General features: G+C 39.6%; 1 protein-coding gene across 1 annotated transcript in view; it reads left to right on the plus strand.

Annotated features, from left to right (window-relative positions):
• Window positions 1-1,482: 1,482 nt before the first annotated feature.
• The window catches only part of LOC129762932 (pituitary homeobox homolog Ptx1), a 149,687-nt gene continuing 128,299 nt past the window's right edge, over window positions 1,483-22,870 (plus strand). The window contains exon 1 of the mRNA XM_055761563.1: window positions 1,483-2,407. The gene's annotated coding sequence lies outside the window, so the exon portion shown is untranslated. The remainder of the gene's footprint in view (window positions 2,408-22,870) is intronic.

Consider the following 22,870-nt stretch of genomic DNA (forward strand, 5'->3'; position numbering starts at 1 on the left):
TGCTGTTTCAGATAACCAGAAGGACTGGAATCGTGTACGCCATGGCACAACTTTTTTTTAACCTTATCACTTCATCAGCTTGTAACTATTCTAGTTATGAATATTTTTTCACCGTTCATTTTGTGTTGTATTGCTAAAAGATAGATGAACAAATAATGATATAATGGATAGTAAACATAATTTTCGTTTCATTTTTACGAGGCTCGAAAAAACGTCCGAAATTCGTGTCCCTACCCTAGAATACACCCTTAAAAGTAAATTGTAAAGGGTCAATTGGAACTTGAATCAATGAACAGTTCTGCGATTGGACTCATGATGGTAAGTAAGAAAACGTGAATGTTTGGAGGTTTGCCGGGTCAGATAGTCGACTATACGAATGACGTGGATGCCCAGATCATTACGGATGGATAGCTGTAATTGGGTTCATCCTGGTTCATAATAAAAAAAGGCCTTTGTCTTTGTCACTACAAATCATACATTGGTTCTTTAGCATCAACCGTCACCTGCTTTACCATTTGCAACCGGATAATATCACGAAACAACATCTGCACCTCCATGATGAATCTATACTTCATCAGCAGCAACCATCAACATTGCTCCATTTTGTTTGCCCCGATGAACCTGTTGAGTCAGAAGCGGGAGCAAACGATCAAGAGTTACCCGTCGATTCTCCGTTCAACTTTTCAAAAACACCAGCGGCAAATTGAAATCACGTTTTGGGACAATTTTCGGGCCTCTGTGTGTGCGCTACTCGATGCTCGATTCAGGAATGAGCGGGAGAATGAATCAAACCAACACCATTGAATGCGAAACGTGAGAGAGAAGCACAAAATTTCCCGTGATGATGTGTGAGTGCGTGCAATCGAGTGGAATAAGGGAGATCGCATGATGTCACGTTTTCGAGCGAGGGCTGGCCTCTCTCTCCGCCTGTTTTGGTCTCCGCATGCAAAGCATGTCTAATGGTTGTCATTGGGTTGGAAACACTGGCGGAGGGAATCTCACGGAAGGAAAACAGATGATGTATGTAGAAAGTCACCCGCGTTCAAAACGCGGTTGAGTGTTGTACAGTGTGTACACTGTTTTTGTACGTCGAAAGGCACCTATATCTCCGCTTCGAGAGGGCTCTCCTTGGAACTTAACTTTGCTCTTTGAACGTTCGCTAGTCGAGGGATTCACGTTTTTTTCTGCTGCCGGTGCGTTGTCTACGCGCGTCGGCTCTTCTATGCGAGCGCAGCACACGTTTCGGCGTTAGAGCGAAGGGGGAAGCGTGTGCGCGTGTGTGTGAGAGCGAAGGAGACAGCAAGTCGGTCGCTGCTATCGGTCGCAGGGAGTGTATGTATTTCGCTCGACTATCCCATCGTACTGATTTTCCTCCTGATGTTGTGTTGTGTACGCGCGTCGACCGAACCAAAAAAAAAAAAAAGATAGAGGGGCCTTCCACTGACAAGTCGGAGCTCTCGAGCTGGCACTTGGCTACGGAACGGCTTTCGGTGTCGGTGTGCGCGCCTAGACCTCCTAAGAACACTAAATCCCTTCTCGGATCGTCGCGGCTTGTCCAACTAAGTCCGGGCAAATAATAATAAGTTTTTAGGAGAATTAACTTTTCGGTATTAAGGATTTAAGCAATAAAGTTTGATGAAGAGGAGCAGCAGCCGACACGGCAATACGGTAGACTTTCGGTGCGGAGCGGATTCTGTTGACACACGGGCGGTCAGCTCTTGAAGCAAAAATAAAAAGTACACACCAAAAGAGAAACCAGACAGCGGGAAACTAAAGAGGCGGTGTGATTTTCACGCACTAAATCCCGGATTTTCGGGGGCCTGTCGCCGCCGCTCAAACGTTTGTGTCCAGTTGTTGGCGCAGTCTTTGAACAGTATAAACAAGCGCAAAAAAGTGGTGTTGTGAATCATAAGACAAGTGTGCGTGTGTGTGACTGTGTGGGGCTATTCATTGTGCACATTGCTTCCGATCTCTCACGCGAAAATCCTGCAGCGATGAATTGGGCTTAAGTGATTAAGAATTTTTCAAAACATACGATTAAACTTTGCGAGAGAGTGTTCCGCCTGCTTACGGTGTGGGGATGTTGAGAGTTTTTTCCCTGCTCTCGAAGTGATTATGACAGTGGCTTGAAGTATCATTAACTGGGCAAAGTGTGGGCGATTGTCGTTAATTTGAATAAGAGTGTTTGGTTTACTCGCCAATAATTGTCCAAGTGCCTATCGCTGTGTAACACTAACTCTGATCGATGAGATAACTGAGTTTGGATATTGCTTCTGTTGCTTTCGGCAACTTTATTAACATAAAGTGAACGGAAGATTTGTTAAGTGACTTAAGTGATTGTTGTGAACTGTGGTGACGATACTAGCGGCGGTGGCTGCGATTTTGGAGTATCTGGACAAGTGAGAAGGTGAGTGTCAAAGGGCATTTATTCACTCCTGAGATGAATAGTAACTAGAACATACCAATTATTATCCCGTTTTTTTTGGATTTTCAATTTTCTACGCCAAATATATCAACAGTTTCTTCGTCTCTCCATTCCGCTATGACATATTGGAAACTGTCCTGACTGATAACTTTTTTGAAGGCAGGCTCTCGAACAGTTGTATGCGGACTGAATTTGACTGAGGCTCTCGACTGGTTGTTGTCAATCTTCTATGTCCACTCTACTTTGCTTGTGATCTCCAAGGCTCAAGGCACGGCTACAAACTATTCCTAACAGCTCTGGGCCAAAGGCATAGCTTATATCGCGAGCTGTTCCCTCTGCTTTCTGGCGTAATTGTATGCCAGAACGAGAAAATCGTACGAATGTACTTTCTTGATGGTTTTGAAAAACAAATATAAATGTTTCCAGAAACAATCTCATACTGCAACAAGATAACACGATAAATGAACTCTACAGCAATGTATAAAATGAAAGCGATCCAACTTAAAAAAATATTTGGATTATGAAGCCTTTAACACTTACAGTACAAAAACTGAACATAAACCGCAGCTTACCTCATGAAGGATAATTCTAGAAACAATAGGTACAACAACTTCTCCTTCTCAGCCTTGTTCGAATTTTTTTTTATCTTTATGATAATAAAAACAGCACAATATGTTGAGTCTCGCTTCCCGTTACTAAAAAAATAGGAGATTTTCGTGACGGGATGTCGAATAGTCATACTTTCCGACGCTTCTTGCACTACTATGGGGCATTCATTTTAGGAAATACAAGGGATGAACAATTAACACTCGCGCATTGGTCTGTCAGACCGAGAAATCAATAATTCGTTCATTTCTCAGAAAATATCAACACTACGACTTTGCGATTCTCTCTAGCTTCGTTATTCGTCGTTCGTCATCGTTTAGCGTATCGCATGTGTTCGTACAAAGGGAACGTGTGCCACTTTTTTAACACTTTCGGTCTGACACACCGACGCGAGTATAGGAGTAACTTTTTTGAACATGTGCTTTTTTCATATTCTAGAATATTCTTGAATGAACTGTTAGTGGCGTGGAATTTTTGTTGAATACAATGCATAAGATCATTACCGGACTGTTCTTATTTGATTTCAGTCCCTTTTGTAACTGGATTGAACGGGTCCATATATTAACTATTCGTCGATATATTCGTCGTTAGATTCATACGTTCAAAAGCGAAATATATTTGTTCGACTTTCGTACAGTTATTCGCTAAATATAATGGTCATACATATACACACTTGCAAAAAAAATTCACTTGTGGAAGAATTGTAAACAGTAAACTATAAACAAATCGCTTATGTGGCTTATGGTAAACTGACCAGACGTCCCGCATTTCAACAAAATGTCCCGCGTAAGATTACGTCCCGCGAAACGTCCCGCATTTGGCAAAAGGAACGAAAATGTCCCGCGATATTAATATATTTCAATATTACAATTTGATCTTGTTGATTTTCTTAAATGGATGAACCTCAGAATAACACTTTTATTTGGCAGATTGTTCAAGAGCGCTTCCAATGCATTCAACGATTAATACGTTGAGTTGGTTTCATCACACCGACAGTGGACTTTAGAGAGTTTAAAGAGTATCAACTGGAAACGACAGCAACAAAATTGGAAAATTATTTTTATCAAAGCCCCCTATTGATCCGCAGGGACCAACGTGAGTCAGACGAAAAGTACATCTTTGGTCCCTTCTGGTTAGTACTTAACGAGTTAAATAAGCCGGAAGAACCAGTGTATACTGGACAGGAAGAGGCAGGGTTGTTTGATGAAATATCGCAAATGAAGCGCCGAGCGGTCTTACGGAAGTTGGCCGGAACCTCAATCATGGCCGATGAAAAGATGTATATCAACGTTTTCTTTTACCTTTCCGTGGCGTTGGTAGTCAGCTATTTCGGCCATTCGCCCAAAAGTTTTCTATCGGTCGCAGCTGAGGGATGTTGGGAAGGTTGGAGGTCTTCACTGCAATGTTTATCTCCAGCCGATCCAATATCCATTCTCCAGTGATCTTTTGGCATAATGTTCCGATCCCAGGTTCGGCATAAAGGCCACATCACCTTCGCCACTTTCGGCAAGCACTTCGTACTCGATCCCCGTTTACCATATGACTCGGAAGAAGAGCGGCTTGGACATTCCCTCCTCGTCTGTCAGAGAAGGACCTTCTTCGAGAACTTGATATTCGACGTCATCGCTTACCTGGGGAACGTACCCGGTCCCCTGTCATTCGTGGAATTCTAGCATCAAGTACGTCTCGTCTTTCATTATGAGCACGAAAAGAAATTTTTCACCAGCACCTGAAGCTACTCCTTCTGGGTGATTGCCTACTGCTCAGATACGGCCGGTTTCGTCTGAAGCTTCCGCAGAAAAATGATCATTTTGGCCAGCTTCTCCAGCACCGTTTGGCCGGTTGCTTCGATCTCCCGGCTCAAGGAGGGACAGGGAGAGGATGCTGTAAATACCAGATCAGCTATATCTGGCGGCCATAAAGTGCCTCAGGATGTCCAACTCCTTTGCTGTGGGGTGGAACAGGTAGATTGAAAAAATCATCAAGTTGCTTGTTGTGTAGTAGGCTTGTTTTGTTGTAGGCTCAATGAACGTAATATTTAAGGAAAATTTGTTCAATAAAATTATTTTTTGTATTTTTTTTTCATCGTCATCCGAAAATAGTCCATTATTTTTAATACATACGATAACACTAAAATCGATGAAAAATGGATTGGAGTTTTCGAGAAAATTGTAGAATTTGAATCTTGCTTGCCCGACTTAAATGCTCTGTCTGAGCGAGTGATTTTCAGGCGTAAACAAAATCCAAACCACCGAAAAATCACAACTGAGTGACGATACTTAGAAAGAAATAACACAAATCAGGTTTAATTGCAAGGGCACATGTTAAGAGTTTCATGAAAAAATGAGACTCTCTAAACTATGTTTTATTTTCACATAACCTATATATGTATAAAACGTTTTATTTTTTGTGTCCCGCGTTAGACCTCTGACCATCTGGTCACTTTAGCTTATGGTAATTTTGAAAAGTTACAGTTTCGGGGATATTTTTTAATAATGAACAATATCGACAAGAAAACAAGAAAAAGAGAAGGGAGTTCCTAGAAATCCTTTCATATAATCTTTTTTGCCCCATCTAAAAAAAGGCATTCATTCTTACTTTACCAAGAATACAGAGACAAAGAATATTAGAATAACGCAAACTTTATATTCCAGAACTTTTATCATCTGGTGATTATCTAGAAGACCGTTATACATTCTTCTCTTCGATAAAATACCCGAAAAACACGCAACAACTGCATGGAATGTAAAAAATATGTTTGTTTCGAGCATGCAGTTATGCTATGTTCTGATTCTACCTCCAATGAAACCACAATCGATTAACACGTTTTTATGTTATTTTATAGCTCTTCATACTTCCATAAATTATGTTCAGTTGCTTACTTTTTATTAATAACAGAGAAAAATTTCGTTATTTGTGTTGGAGTATCAAAAATTACTCTGTTTTGAGGAGGCTGAATCAGATGATCTATTGAAACATAATAAAGACGAAGAAAACATATTTTTTTGAGTTTTTTTTTTTCATTTAATAAAACCCCCTCCTTCAAATAAATGTCAATAAAACCTGAAAAATACACAATGGCAACATTACAGAGAAGTTCAATTTTCGGTCTGTGACACCGTGCGCGAGTATACGCGTTATGATTTTACACTCGAGTACAGGAGGGTTAAGATGTTACGTTTTGTTCTTTATGAAGAATTATTTGCAATATGAGACTTTTGTTGTGGTCTTCTTTAATCAGTGCTTCTGTTTACTTCAGATAAAATTTTGTAGATGTATGGAAGAACAAAAACACAGAATTATGGGGGTATAATATACTGTGCTTCGAATCATGAACAGTTTCAATCGGTAAATCTTTGGGAAAAAAATCTAAAACTTATGTGGAGAATCCAACATTTTTACGAATTAGTGTTACTACACAGATGAATATCTGTCAGCAATTTTGGTTAATATGTAACAGGACTTTGACAATGGCTATAGTTTTATACCTTGGCTGGGTTTCATAATTTTGCCAGCTAGATGAGTGAAAAATTTAAAAAATTGATGTTTTTTTTATTTTGAATGTTGCAAAAACAAGTTTCGCCTTTGCTGCGTAATATTCTGTGAGTCCATCGTATGTTATTTTCCATTGTTACTTACTAAAATTTCTATGCCATTTAGCACGCGTTGATTATGCTTTAGAAACAAAATTGAAAATTTTGCGTAGACCTTTTTGAATCGGAAGACAATTTCGTTCATCTACTACTACTTCGACAATCTGTGAGCCACACGAGTTTTCTAAAAAATAATAATCCATTGGGTCAGTTTTTCATTTCGAACTGAATCTATTTATCTGTGTAAATTGAAAAAAAGCTATTCATATTGCATTATTAGAACCAATCTTGACCGCCACAGAGCAGATACGATTCCGACAAGCAGCCATTGTAGCCTCGGTCTTACAAAACCCAAATTCAACCGCCAGTCTAGTTTTCAATTGACAATGAATTTCACTAGCCAGAGAAGTCTAGAAAATTTCTTGTGCGAAAAATTCTATTACGGACTTCCGAAAACCTTTACAGATATATTTTAAATTCATATATTTTACAATCATCAATTTTCTGATTTCTGATTTTACAATCATCAGAACTGATACTGATACCCAATAACTATTGTATCTGAAAGCCTAATTAATGTGTTTTGAGATGAATATTGTGAGAAACAAAATTGTGTAACAACGGACGAGAAGTCGAATAAAGGGTGTGTCACATCAAATTGCATCACGGAAAAAACGCTGTAGAAATTCGCCAAGTAGACCGATCCTTTTGAAAATTTTAGACAATAAAATAAAAACTATTAAACAACTTTTGGCATTTTCTTTTTATTCATACTTCGAGCCCAAGCCCGCATGCTCGCACCTTCCTCTTTACCCCGTCCATAAGGTTCTGTACAACGTCAGGTTGTAGTTTTTTTTGAACAGAAATCCATTTTCTCTTGAAGTCCGCCTCCGATTTGACAACTTTTGGGTTCTTCCGGAGGGCCTGCTTCATAATCGCCCAATATTTATCTATTGGGCGAAGCTCCGGCGCGTTGGGCGGGTTCATTTCCTTTGGCACGAAGGTGACCCCGAAGGTGACCCCTCCCGCTGCTTGGTCCGCTGGACGAATGAACTTGACAAATTCAGCTTATTGGCGACATCCCGGACCGAACTTCTCGGATCACGTCTAAACTGCTTAACTACGCGCTTGTGATCTTTTTCACTGACGGGAAATCCATTTTTGCTGCTTTTCACCTTCCGGTCGATGATTAGGTTCTCGAAGTATCGTTTTAGTACTCTGCTGACCGTGGATTGGACGATTTCCAGCATCTTACCGATGTCCCGATGTGACAACTCCGGATTCTCGAAATGAGTGCACAGGATTAATTCACGACGCTCTTTTTCGTTCGACGACATTTTTCCAAAGTTACGAAAAATTGACAGTGAAGCATGGCCAGCGTGATCTATACACTCTTATCTGATTATAAGCGAAAGCTGAAGATATAATTCCTAAAAATTAAATTTCTACATCGTTTTTTCCGTGATGCAATTTGATGTGACACACCCTTTAGTTTGCGATAAAGAATAACACTACCACTTTTGACGAAAATCTGAGAACTACTATATCGGTTGGACATGGAATGGCTGTATGACTATGTTTTGGTTGTGTTTTGAATGAATTCGAAGACACAATTATTTTTTTTAGCGCAGGTCGGAAGAGTTCCCAGCGGGGGCGTAGAATGAAATTCTGAACATCATGACATGATGCTATTTGGCCATGGAAAGTATTCAGATTCAGTCAAACAACATGTTGGTTTGATTCATAATGATTAATTCTGTTGAACGGTAAAACGGTTCATCTATAGTAATAAACATTTTTGGAACTTTTCAAATATGTGAGACATAAGACTGTGAAAATTAGCCTGAAAACTAATTTAGTTTGTATTGTATACGTTTTGAAATATATGTGGATGAGCGAGTCTTTGTTTGTTGTGTTTTAAACAGAAGTGAAAAACAATCATTCGAAGGATGGAAGCAAGGGTAATAAAATATTCTGAATTGAATTTCTCATTAACATTTTATAGAATCTTATAGATATAGAAAATTGAATGAGTAGACTATTTGCTGGGTTACCTGGGTTAGCTCAAGGCACAAATTCATCTCAGGAGAACGTAGTTGTGTAACATTGACTTGTTTAGCGATTTTTAATAAAAAGTTGTAATCACATTGAGGAGTCTATCCATGTGTGGCCTTTATAGTTTCCAGGAACTATCTAAGGGTTCGTGATAAAAGATGGAATAGATCACATTTGTTGCGAAATACCTCTCAAAAGATTCGATCCGGATAAGTTATATACACAGTAAAAAATAGCCAAAGAAAAAAACCCGTAGAAACATAAATATAATTAATTTGACTCCGTGATTGGATGATTACATTTCGAATAGACAATGGGAGTGGACACTTTCTCTATTATCAGTTACAAATATTCGTCTTCTTGTTAACAAATCGAGCCTGCTTGAAATATGACCCACATAAGTATCAATGAAATGTCAAGAAATAATAATTGAAGCGATGAATGATAGGTGGAGCTGTGGGAATCAAGGATCTGTCAATCCATTATTACTCGAAACTTGGCATGGCAACGGAACGGATTTTATGCAATGAACCAATCAATATATCCTCTACAATTACGGAAGCAAAAATGTTACCAAATAAAAAAGCATGAAATGTAATGCTGTACCAGATAATGCTTCTAAAACTTCGCTGTGGATGAATTATAGATGTTTTAATTTTAAAATAATACCTATTTGAACTGTTCAGTTCTCAATATTTTTTCTTTATAAAAGTCAAGGAAATGAGAAAGCAAGTGAATAATGAATGTTTTTAAAAATAAACTCAGATACCGTACTGTAAAACAACACAGAACGAACTCATGTCGAGTCGGGAATGATTAAGCAAAATCGTTGGGATGAATGCATGAAATTGGAAATTCTATCGAACTGACGGCTCCTCTCAAAATTGTTATAACATCATTGCTACTGAAACACTTAAAAACCTTGGAAGATGGAAGATGCTCATGCAGTCCAGGCCTGACTTCAAGTGGATACCCCCTATCAGGGTCTTTTTTAGTCAGATTATGGAAAATAATTGAGTATCATTTTTTTACAAATTTTGTTACATTCGTCCGTGTTTGAGTGTTATGTGACGTTTGGTATTCTAAATGTTTATTGTCACACAATTTTCCCCGCTTTACTATCGCCTTCAAAATGTGTCAATAGTATATTGACACATTTTTTCCATGTTTTATAGCTGTATTCAAGAATTGCTTTGAAATAGTACGTTCAATACTCGATACATTATGAAAAAAATCATGAATATAAAAAAAAACAAGTACGAACACAGCAGTATTGTGTCTCAAAACTTTATTTAATAATTCCAAAATTTCAAATTATTAAAAAATTGTGCCGCAAAACTACTGTTACTGAAAGAAAAAACACATATCAAAAACAGGTACATTTAAATGAAAATTATGTTTTATTGGATCTAAAAATAGAAAAAAATCCTAAATTTTCAAATACCAAAAAATTACTTTAATTTTAAAAAAATATTTTCTATATTTTTTTTATAATTTGTCGTGGTACACCATAATAGACGTACTTTGGGTCTTTTCTCGGATTTTCATTTCCAAGCATATTGAGTATGGCGTGAAAAATAAAGAAAAACTATGTTTTTGACTACAGCTCTTATAGTGAACCATGAAGGGATTCAGAAAAAATAATTAATTTTTCCAGTTTGAATTTGATTTGAGCATCCGTATAAATAAAAACTCAGTGCTCCCTTGGCCGAGTGGTTAGCGCCATAACTAACATGCCGGGTGTTCGGGTTCGATTCCCGTTCTGGTCGGGGGAATTTTTCGTCAAAGAAATTTCCTTCGACTTGCACTGTGATCACGCGTATTCTAGAACTTGCCACTCAGAATGCATTCAAGGCGTGTTATTTGGCATAGAAATCTCAACTAAGTACTAATAAAAAATGACGCAAGTAATACTACGTTGAGACGGCGAAGTTCCTCTAGGAACGTTAGTGCCATTGAAGAAGAAGAAGAAGATAAATAAAAACGATTAGGTGTCCGTTCCTCACGATTTAACTCAAGAACGGAGCAACGGAGCAGTCAGTATCAGGATTGAAGTCTCTCAGTCTGCGTCAGGTTTATATGTCAAAAAAGAAATTACATACTGCGAATACAGATCGCGCACAGAGAAATAATTTTCGGGGAACGTGAGTGTTCGAAATCACATAAATCAAATTATATAAATAGTGGGCGGGATGAGGTTTGCCGGGTCAGCTAGTATTTAAATAGAAATTACACCAGTACTAAGTCTCAAAATTCTATCAAAAATACCAACATTTTTTAAATATTTTTGTTGTTGTATCGCGCAACACTGTTAAAATTCTGAAAAAAAGCACACATAACTAAAAATGATGTAAAGGATGTGTCACATCAAGTTGCATCACGGAAAAAACGCTGTAGAAATTTAATTTTTAGGAATTATATCTTCAGCTTCCGCTTATAATCAGATAAGAGTGTATAGATCACGTTGGCCATGCTTCACTGTCAATTTTTCGTAAATTTGGAAAAATGTCGTCGAACGAAAAGGAGCGTCGTGAATTAATCCTGCGCACTCATTTCGAGAATCCGGAGTTGTCACATCGGGACATCGGTAAGATGCTGGAAATCGTCCAATCCACGGTCAGCAGAGTACTAAAACGATATTTCGAGAACCTAACCATCGACCGGAAGGTGAAAAGCAGCAAAAATGGATGCTCCGTCAGTGAAAAAGATCACAAGCGCGTAGTTAAGCAGTTTAGACGTGATCCGAGAAGTTCGGTCCGGGATGTCGCCAATAAGCTGAATTTGTCAAGTTTATTCGTCCAGCGGACCAAGCAGCGGGAGGGCCTGCGTACATACAAGGTTCAGAAGGCTCCTAACCGCGACGAAAGGCAAAACATGGTGGGGAAGACGCGAGCCCGGAAGCTGTACACCGAAATGCTGACGAAGCCGCATTGCCTGGTAATGGACGACGAAACCTACGTCAAAGCGGACTTTCGTCAGCTGCCAGGCCTGTTGTTCTTCTCCGCAGAGGACAAATTCAGCGTTCCAGAGGAGATTCGCAAGCAGAAACTATCCAAGTTTGCCAAAAAGTACATGGTGTGGCAAGCGATCTGCTCTTGCGGAAAGCGGAGCGCCCCCTTCGTGATGACCGGCACGGTAAACGGGAAGGTTTACCTTAAGGAGTGCCTACATAAGCGCTTACTACCACTATTGAAGCAGCACGAGGGCCCGACCATCTTCTGGCCGGATCTCGCTTCGTGCCACTATTCAAAGGACGTGTTGGAGTGGTACGAGGCCAACGGGGTCACCTTCGTGCCAAAAGAAATGAACCCGCCCAACGCGCCGGAGCTTCGCCCAATAGAGAAATATTGGGCGATTATGAAGCAGGCCCTCCGGAAGAACCCAAAAGTTGTCAAATCGGAGGCGGACTTCAAGAGAAAATGGATTTCTGTTCAAAAAAAAACTACAACCTGACGTTGTACAGAACCTTATGGACGGGGTAAAGAGGAAGGTGTGAGCATACGGGCTTGGGCTCGAAGTATGAATAAAAAGAAAATGCCAAAAGTTGTTTAATAGTTTTTATTTTACTGTCTAAAATTTTCAAAAGGATCGGTCTACTGGGCGAATTTCTACAGCGTTTTTTCCGTGATGCAATTTGATGTGACACACCCTTTAGAAACACATTTTTTTTATTATATCAATAATTCATTTTTTTTTAATTATTTCAATATTTTTTTAGTACTTAAATTTTTGATGAAATGTTTTTTCAATAAAATTTCTCGATAAACCATAGTAAGATGCATTTTCAGTATTTTTTTTCAAATACTGATCTCGAAGCTATCGAGAATGACATGAAGAACATTTTGTACGTTTTTGACCAAAGATCCTATGTTGAACCTCGTAGGGGTTCAAGAAAATAGTCAAAATTTCTTATTTAGTACCCTATACAATATTTGCCATAAAGCGGGTGATTTGATTTGGGGGAACTTTTTACTTCCATACCCGGCCAGGCCCTTTACTTAATTTCATGATATCATATATTCTCCGAAAGAAGTTTAAAATTTTGTTGGAAGAAAGTTCGGAGATACTGCAATTCATCGCAATTTCTGGGGATCCAATATTCCACCTTACGAAACGAAAATTGACGAAGTTTTCCTAAAAAAGCATTGTTTGACAGATGATTTGTTTATGCGGCACAATGAATAGTTGAATAGTTGAACAAGTAGTGTCATCTGGTGTAGAACAGATTTCACGCTGAAGAGATATCTGTCGCCGAATTTGATCATTTTTTAGATGTCGTTGATAGATGTTGCCGATGGAAAACCCGACTGATTTGAACAATCTAACAGTCCCATCAATTCATTTAATCACTATCGGGTGTACTCCAACCGGTATAATATGGCGCCGCGAGTTTAACCAATTTTCCTACTACTAATCACAGTTGCAAGCCGCCGCCGCCGCCGCAGTCCTCGTTGAAGGTTAATCTGCTCTAGTTTTGGCGTCAGCACCGGTTTCACGTGCGTGTGTGTGTGTGTATGCGTATGTGACATTACAACGTTTTACGAGCCACGGTTCTTATCGGTTTGTATGCACTCCGGCGCCACCGACCGGACCAGGCCAGGTTGTGAGGTTACCCCGCTCGCTGCACATTGCACTCCTATTCCAAACACGCACACGCATTGTTGCAATAGACGCATGTTGTAAATCACATTTCCACCGTTTCTCGCATGGGTGGAAAGGGGTTTTTTCTCTTGGTTAACGAATTCTTCGACGCCCGGTCAATTTGTTTGAAATTTGATAAACAAAAATCGAACATGTTTTGTAAACATTTCTTGTTGCTACTGTTGAGACACTTTGATTATTTTTAAGATGCTTCCATTTCCCGAAAAGCAAATCGGCAGTGAATTAATCGCTTTTTTGAGACGTCCCCAATACTAATCAATAATCCAGACTGTTCAGACAATCAATAATCCATTTTTTAGTTTCCTTCAACTTCCGTCGCCCAACGCCGCCCGTATCGATTTATGTTCGGCCGCCGTCTGGTCTCAACACAAAATTACCTTTTGATTGGGAGGGTGCCTTTTCCTTCCCACAATAGAAAAAAGAAAATGTATGCACACAGAGCTATAAACTGTGAGTGAAAGTGGCGCCCAGCGGTTAAACCTATCGGAGGAGCAACAAAAAAAAAAGAAAGAAAAAAGAGTTCATTGGGAGCTTAATTTTGGACATAACATGGCTCATTCACGTCGCGCTGCCCCGACGGTGGCACAAATATTTGACATTTCCCAAATAGAAGCTTATCCAATTGTAAATATTGGCCCGTTACTTAGCGTTGCTGCTGCTGCTGTTTTTGCCGTCGGTAGTTGACACTGGTGATTTTTTCTCTGTTGTTACAAGATAAAGAGATTGTATTTTTTTTTGGTGCTAGAGTTAATGTTTCTCCCAGTGGAGGATGATAGGCAGCGAAAAAAAGTGTACTTGTAGATGTAATTTGAGTATAATGAGTGACGGGAGATAAGATAACGGGCTAATTTTTTTTCTGGAAAATTTGGCGACTTTTTTTCATATTCAAATCGCAAGTTCTATAAACTGATGCAATAGTGTCTAAGACTACGAAATCATACATTTTTCGATACAATCTCATGACAAAAAAATATCAGAAAAAGTAGAGTAACCATTTTTTTCATCGGACATGAGATGTCCGAATTACGACGGAACCAGTTCAGTAGCCCATTTGCTGCAGCGTAACTTATGTTCTGTGTCGTATTTTTAGAGACTGATTCGGGTGGTTTTTATCACTTCTTATCTCTGCGTACCATCATCCACGCGAAACAAAGCACATTCAACCCTTTGGGCTGTTCGGTTTTTTTTTCTCTAAATCTGAATCAAGTAACTCACTGCGTGACTCGCGTAATGGAGAGGACAATCGCGTCAGATATTTGTGGATCTGATTATGAACAGACAAACGACAAAAATAAAAAACGAGTGATGATCATACAGTTATCGGAAAGGCCTCTAAAATAACCTGTAAATTTCAGCTATGTCGGAAAACATTCAAAATGCATCTTTCGTATCAGTTGTTTATTGCTATGATTTTGTTGACAGTATGATAACGCTGTATCTGAAATTAAATTGTAGGCAAGAATAAGGCTATTCTAATTCGTTAAATGGAATTGTTTTATCCTACTTCTATCGTTGAAGCCGATAATGTCATGTGTTGAATATCCCAGAACCTTTGGCCAAACTTTTACAGTCTACGAAACGACTTCTAGTCATATTAGTTGTGTATTTGGAATCGAGCTAGATCGATTACGCGTTCGGTAGATTTAGGCTTTTTATGCTGCTGTAGATTTTTTACTCCTGTTTTTCCGGTTCCCCGGTTGTTTTTGAACATCAACTAGATTTTTTGATGATAATGATAATAACAAGCAAATTTATTACATTGGGGGAACATAGAAATTTTGTCTAGGAGAGAAGTTTTTTTACTCGATTCGATTAAACTTTATCTGGCCAAAATAGGCGATTTCCATCTGCATACTATTTTTGAATAAATGGAATCAACACTTTCTTCAAACTTTGACTGTGGTACGCCTCCTGATTGATGGCCACTCGCCACACTTGAATCAACTTTCTCTCAGATATGACAACATGAAGCATATCCTACTACACTCTGTCCAACTTCTATAAGACCACCCTGATTCTATTTCGTTACAACACAAGCAGTTAGAATTTCAACAAGATACATCCATACATTGTTGAATGCTTAGAATAAAATATATTTAACGTCAATTTCGTTCAAAAGAGTTGTTTGTTTATTTATTGTGCTTAAACATGATAATTTCAGCTGTCCAGTTTCTATAAGACCACTTCAGAATTCATAAGTATTATCAATGAAAAATTTAAAACGATCGGGTGATTTACATGTCAATAAAGGGTGTGTCACATCAAATTGTATCACGGAAAAAACGCTGTAGAAATTCGCCTAGTAGACCGATCCTTTTGAAAATTTTAGACAGTAAAATAAAAACTATTAAACAACTTTTGGCATTTTCTTTTTATTCATACTTCGAGCCCAAGCCCGTATGGTCGCACCTTCCTCTTTACCCCGTCCATAAGGTTCTGTACAACGTCAGGTTGTAGTTTTTTTTTGAACAGAAATTCATTTTCTCTTGAAGTCCGCCTCCGATTTGACAACTTTTGGGTTTTTCCGGAGGGCCTGCTTCATAATCGCCCAATATTACTCTATTGGGCGAAGCTCCGGCGCGTTGGGCGGGTTCATTTTCTTTGGCACGAAGGTGACCCCGTTGGCTTCGTACCACTCCAACACGTCCTTTGAATAGTGACACGAAGCGAGATCCGGCCAGAAGATGGTCGGGCCCTCGTGCTGCTTCAATAGTGGTAGTAAGCGCTTCTGTAGGCACTCCTTAAGGTAAACCTGCCCGTTTACCGTGCCGGTCATCACGAAGGGGGCGCTCCGCTTTCCGCAAGAGCAGATCGCTTGCCACACCAAGTACTTTTTGGCAAACTTGGATAGTTTCTGCTTGCGAATCTCCTCCGGAACGCTGAATTTGTCCTCTGCGGAGAAGAACAACAGGCCCGGCAGCTGACGAAAGTCCGCTTTGACGTAGGTTTCGTCGTCCATTACTAGGCAATGCGGCTTCGTCAGCATTTCGGTGTACAGCTTCCGGGCTCGTGTCTTCCCCACCATGTTTTGCCTTTCGTCGCGGTTAGGAGCCTTCTGAACCTTGTATGTACGCAGGCCCTCCCGCTGCTTGGTCTGCTGGACGAATGAACTTGACAAATTCAGCTTATTGGCGACATCCCGGACCGAACTTCTCGGATCACGTCTAAACTGCTTAACTACGCGTTTGTGATCTTTTTCACTGACGGAGCATCCATTTTTGCCGTTCTTCACCTTCCGGTCGATGGTTAGATTCTCGAAGTATCGTTTTAGTACTCTGCTGACCGTGGATTGGACGATTCCCAGCATCTTACCGATGTCCCGATGTGACAACTCCGGATTCTCGAAATGAGTGCACAGGATTAATTCACGACGCTCTTTTTCGTTCGACGACATTTTTCCAAATTTACGAAAAATTGACAGTGAAGCATGGCCAACGTGATCTATACACTCTTATCTGATTATAAGCGAAAGCTGAAGATATAATTCCTAAAAATTAAATTTCTACAGCGTTTTTTCCATGATGCAATTTGATGTGACACACCCTTTAATTGGTAACCGTGCCATTTCGACTAATAACCTTGAAAAATCGTGTTGGAATACTATTTACCAATTTCTGCTGAACGAATTTCTCGATAGTTTTCCATTTTTCCGAAATTGCGACCTTGAGCTCTTCAATCGTGGTGTACCGTTTTCCCTCAGTGTAGATTTTGCGTACAAGGATCCCCCTCCCCCCTAAGATTTACAACAGGACTCAAGTCAGGAGAGCGAGCCGGCCAGTCCAAAAAAATAAGTTTGTGGTCCTTAATCCATTGCTTAGTTTCCTTGCTTGTATGATTAGGAGTATTGTTTTGCTTAAATGTGAAAAAAACTCCGTGAGCACTTTTCCCTTTGGCATTTTCCAGATTTATTAATCAAAACAACTAAAACAACGGAAAATGTAACTGGTCTTATAGAAACTTGACACTTGAAAAATACAAAAACATTCGTTTACACTCAGCGCTTGCACACACACATTTGGAAATCATGCCGTGTATGGTAGTCACCAATACCTACACACTAGAATATAAATTGAAGCATTGTTCGTTTACAATGACACAAAGCAGCAACCTGGTCTTATAGAAGTTGGACAGCGTGTAGTCAATCATATGTTTAAACTAGTATTTACACTTGGTACTTTCATCGGAGCAATATCAATCTACACTCGACCAAAAAATTAGAGGAACAGAGTGCGAAGTCGCAAATTTAAAGTGATTTTTCACATGCTGTAACTTCGTGAAAAATCAACGCATATCGATGGGATGCGAATAATTTTGAAGCTAGAAGCTCTCAAACCATATCAGAAGTACAAAACCCTACGCGACTCTCAGAACAAACGATTCGTAACTTTCGTTTTCATGCGTTTGTAGGTAAAAATATTGTAAGGAATGATGATACTCACACATATACATACGAATTTCCACACATACACGCACTCTTCACCCACATCCCCACTTAATTATACATGACAATAATGTTTTTTTTACCCTTTTTTAAGTTTTTTTCTTTTAGATATGGCTGAAACTTGTCATCTATGACAATTTATTTATATTTAACGACCAACTTATTGAAAGGACTTATGTTTTTTAGTTTAAATGAATCTATAATTTCATAAAAATACCAGCTGAATTTGCCAGGCTTTGAATAATAATCAAGTCCCCTTTCCTTCAAGAGCCCCCCGCCCCTTTCCCTACACTCTTTTGACATAGACATAGTTCGAAATGCTTCAAATGTTCAATTGCTGCTCGAAATGTTCGAAAATAAAATAAAAGTAAAATGTCGCTTTTCTTTCCCCCCTTTTTTAAGACTAGATACCATAATAGGCAAATAAAAAATACGGCTCTATTTTTTTCCGATGATGATCAATAACTGCAATTTTAAGCAAAATTGAAGCACTTCAAAAACATTTTTTTTTGTTTTAGAATCGTTGTATTGAAATATTTTTAACCATATCTCTGAAACGCCTTGACCGATATTCACCAAACTTGACATGCATGTTCCTTACACATGAGAGTTGGACAGAAACCTATTAGAAATGGAATGATAGCCACTGAAAGGGGAGAGGGCTGCATTCCGAACAAATCCATGTATTATTTGTTTGTTTACGTAAAAAAATACACGTTTTCATCAAAATTTGACCGTAAGTTGTTCTATTTTAATGTGATTCTTTTAATTGTTCAGAAATCTGTTAGTTTAACTCTTTTGAAACTCCTAATAGTAGCCCTAGCTTCTGGCAGGAAGTTCAACTGTCTAACTGAAAATGATTAATGAATATCAGTGTGACACATAACATCCTCCTAGTATTGATTTCATTTTTCGCTATACAATTGCCCTAGTTGCCGCAGCCCGGAAGACACTCGCTTAAAATATTCGTCACCCCGTCATAAGTGCTAATTATAGATATGATAAACAGGTGACATGTACACGATTCAAATTCGGCTCTGTTACAGCTAAAATGCTAATGAGCCTAAAATAAACACATGAGAAAAAAGAACTAAAGCCACTCAACCATACGAAGCGCAGAAACTTCCCCGATTGGGCCGTCATGTAGCTGTCAATGGAGAACGCTATCGCGCGATATGTTGAAAAACAATGTTTGACCAGAATTGAAAGATTTTCACATCAACGACATGTCGTTTCAACAAGATGGTGCCACTTGCCACACAGCGCACTTTATTCTTTTTATGGGCCTACGTCAAGTCACTGGTCTATGCCAACAAGCCAGAAACTTTGGAAGAGCTCAGAGACAACATCCAACGCGAAATTCGCAACATTTCGGTCGAAATGTGTGGCCGAGCAGTGGGAAATTGGGTCCAATTGGATCGATCGCTGTAAACGAGATATGATTGAAAACGAATTTCATTCTTTAAATGTAAGAGTTTAACTACAACCAGAATAAATTTGAACTCAATATCTCAAAAATTTATTGAAAACAAAGTCGACTAGTCCTTAACACGTTGAGCCCCAACCGAAATAGGGGACCGACAATGAACTTTTCATCTGACCCGTGTCGGTCCCAGCTAATCGATAGTGGACGTTTCTAAATATCATTTTGTAACTTTGTTGTTGTCGTTCCCAATGCCGACACTATCCGAACGAAAAGTCTACCGCCGGTCCGGTGAGATCAGCATAAAAAAGACGGAAAATTCAGTGTCTCCAGGGACCGACGCGGAACTTAACGTGTTAGTGAATGACCCGCAACATCCAAAATTTGTAATTCTCGAGATGTAAAATCGCATGTAGATTACAATTTTCATATTACTTCTCTTAAATGATCGCAATTTCGCAGAGCATTCAAATTTCACATTTGTATAGAAATTCATATCTACATTTTGATGAGTCCGAAACGGCACCACGATATGTCAAATTTTGTGATTTTTTTTTCCAAAATATATATTTTTATCAAGGTTCATATGGCGTTAGCCTCACGGGGCCGGGAGTTCAATACTTTGACAATTTTTCTTATTATCTATGTCAGTAATATGTAACCGATTACTCGCGGTTGGCTCGAGGTTAGTATTACAAGTGTTTTCGTAATTGGGATGTTGCTGTCTCCAATGCTCTGTACGTGTGCCCGACACGGGATACTTCCTATTGGGATGCAGCTGACCATTAATCAGCAACGCCCCCCTAGTCTGTACCTCATATCTAGCGTGGTGCGTCTTTCTCGACTCGAGGAATCCAGGATAGAATGGTCACTAGCCGGTCAATCATCAGCTCGTGTAGAGTTGTCATGAGCGGTACAACCTTTGGCTCTTGTTGAATGATCAGTGGACTGCACAACCTTTGGCCCGTGTATCTGTAAAGAGTGTGTGTATGTATTGCCGCGACTAAGTAAAAGTTTATCGATCGGATAAGAGGGATATGAAACGGGGACATAACGAAGGAAGCATTAAACGTTGACATCGGCGTTTCTGAGGAACAGGTATAGATGAAACAGAAGATCAGGATCACGGCTACCTACCTTGTGCTCTCAGTGCTCTAGAGAGCTGAGAGCGAGCAGTATGGAACCGGATACACGACCAGACAACATGCTCGATGACGTGGTAGCCATCGCCACGATCACAAAGATTGTTTGCTGCGAGCCCAATGCGATAGAGATGCGCGTTTAGGTTGTAGTGATTGGACATAAGCCGAGATATCACGCGAATGAAATCACGACCTACATTCAATCCCTTGAACCATGCACTCGTCGAGACCTTAGGGATAATCGTGTGTAACCAACGACCGAACTCATCTCCACTCCACATGCGCTGCCAACTTACGAGCGTATACTGACGAGGAATGTGGAAAAATTCATTATAAGCAATTTGCCTTTCAAAAAGAGTCCCTTCTAAAGCGCCCACCTTAGCTAGCGAGTCCACTTTCTCATTCCCCGGAATCGAGCAATGAGAGGGAACCCATGCTAAGGTAATCTTGAATAATTTTTCGACCAAAACACTCAATAGTTGTCTTATTCTTGTTAGGAAATAAGATGAGCGTTTATCAACCTTCATTGAGCGGATTGCCTCTATTGAGCTGAGACTGTCTGAAAAAAATAAAATAGTGGTCGATGGGCAATGTTTCAATGATCCTCAGTGCGTAGTATATCGCACCCAGTTCAGCGACATACACGGAACAAGTATCTTTAAGTTTGAAAGAGGCACTGGAATTTTCATTGAAGATGCCGAAGCCAGTGGACCCGTTTATGAATGAACCGTCAGTAAAGAACATTTTATCAGATCCAACTTTCCCATATTTTTCCGAAAATATCGACGGAATAACATTGGAGCGTAGGTGATCTGGTATTCCATGGATTTTTTGTCGCATGGACAGATCAAAAATGACAGAGGAATTACAAAAGTATGGGAAGCAAACTTGGTTGGAGATGCCTGGTGAAGGGTGCACGTCGTGGGTAAGGTACTCATGGTATAAAGACATAAAACTTGACTGTTTGTGATGTGATGTGTGTTTGTGATTGATTTTGTGATGTTGAAAGAGTTTTTAAATAAAAAAAAATTAAAAAAAAATATCGAAGAGGACATGTTTTGAGCTATAGATATTTTTAATAATAAATTCAATTTTTGAGTAAGGTTTTTAAACGCTGTGTTTCAAATGTTATTTTTCATAAATAGTTAATTGATTTTGCAACAACTTTGCTGTATATTCTATATATCAATCGTTCATATATTAGGCTGTCAAAAAAGTCCTGCGGTATTTTTTTTGAATTTTCATTTGTTCATAAAATTAGTTACAATCATCTGTTTTATGTCAAATATGCGTCGTTTTGTTCGATGACTTGTTCCTAACGAGATGCCAACTTTTTAATACCCCTGTTATAGAAGCTCGCTTCTTTATTGGCAAAAAACTCGGATAGCCAATTTTCACAGGCCTCTTTTGTGGCTAACTTCTGACTACCTAGCTCGTTCACCATGGACAAAAACAGGTGGTAGTCACTTGGTGCAATGTCCGGACTATACGGCGCATGCAAAAGAACCTCCCATTCGAGTTCCCGGAGCTTCTGGCGCGTCACCAAAGAAGTGTGTGGCCTGGCGTTGTCCTGATGGGAGACAATGCGGCCTCTGTTTATCAAAGATGGCCTCTTCTTCATGAGTGCTACCTTCAAGCGGTCCAGTTGTTGGCAGTACAGGTCCGAATTTAGCGTTTGGCCATAGGGAAGCAGCTCATAACAGATTATTCCTTGACAATCCCACCAAACACACAGCAGAACCTTCCTGGCCGTTAATGAGGGCTTGGTCACCGTCTGAGCCGCTTCAGTGGGCTTCGACCACGACCGTTTGCGCTTCACGTTGTCGTAAGTGACCCACTTTTCATCGCCAGTCACCATCCGCTTCAGAAACGGGTCGATTTTGTTGCGATTCAGCAGCGATTCACATCGATACGGTCAAAGATGTTTTTTTGCGTCAACGTGTGTGGCACCCATACATCGAGCTTCTTTGTGAATCCAAGCTTCTTCAAATGGTTAATAACGGTTTGATGACTTATCCCCAGCTCTTGGCCGATGCTACGGCTGCTACTATGCCGGTCTTTCTCGGCTAATTCAGCGATTTTGTCGCAATTTTCGACGACAGGCCTTCCGGAGCGTGGCGCATCTTCGACGACCTCTACACCACAACGAAAACGTTGAAACCATCGTTGTGCGGTGGAAATGGAAACTGTACCGGGTCCATAAACTGCACAAATTTTATTGGCAGCTTGAGATGCATTTTTGCCTTTGTCATAGTAGTACTGTAAAATATGTCGGATTTTCTTTTTATTTTGCTCCATATTTGCGACACTATAACTCACGAACGACTTAACCAAACAAAACACTGTCAAGGACTATATTATAGCGCGCAAAAATACCTATAGTATGACTCGATACAATGAATACAACTAGAACTACGCGCTTACAACGACACCTCGCGGAAATACCGCAGGACTTTTTTGACAGCCTAATATTAAGCTTGGAAAAAATGCATTATTCTCTCGATAGATGGCTATAGTGATCGA

Source organism: Toxorhynchites rutilus, chromosome 1 (assembly GCF_029784135.1).
Source record: "Toxorhynchites rutilus septentrionalis strain SRP chromosome 1, ASM2978413v1, whole genome shotgun sequence".
Classification (NCBI taxonomy): Eukaryota; Metazoa; Arthropoda; class Insecta; order Diptera; family Culicidae; genus Toxorhynchites; species Toxorhynchites rutilus.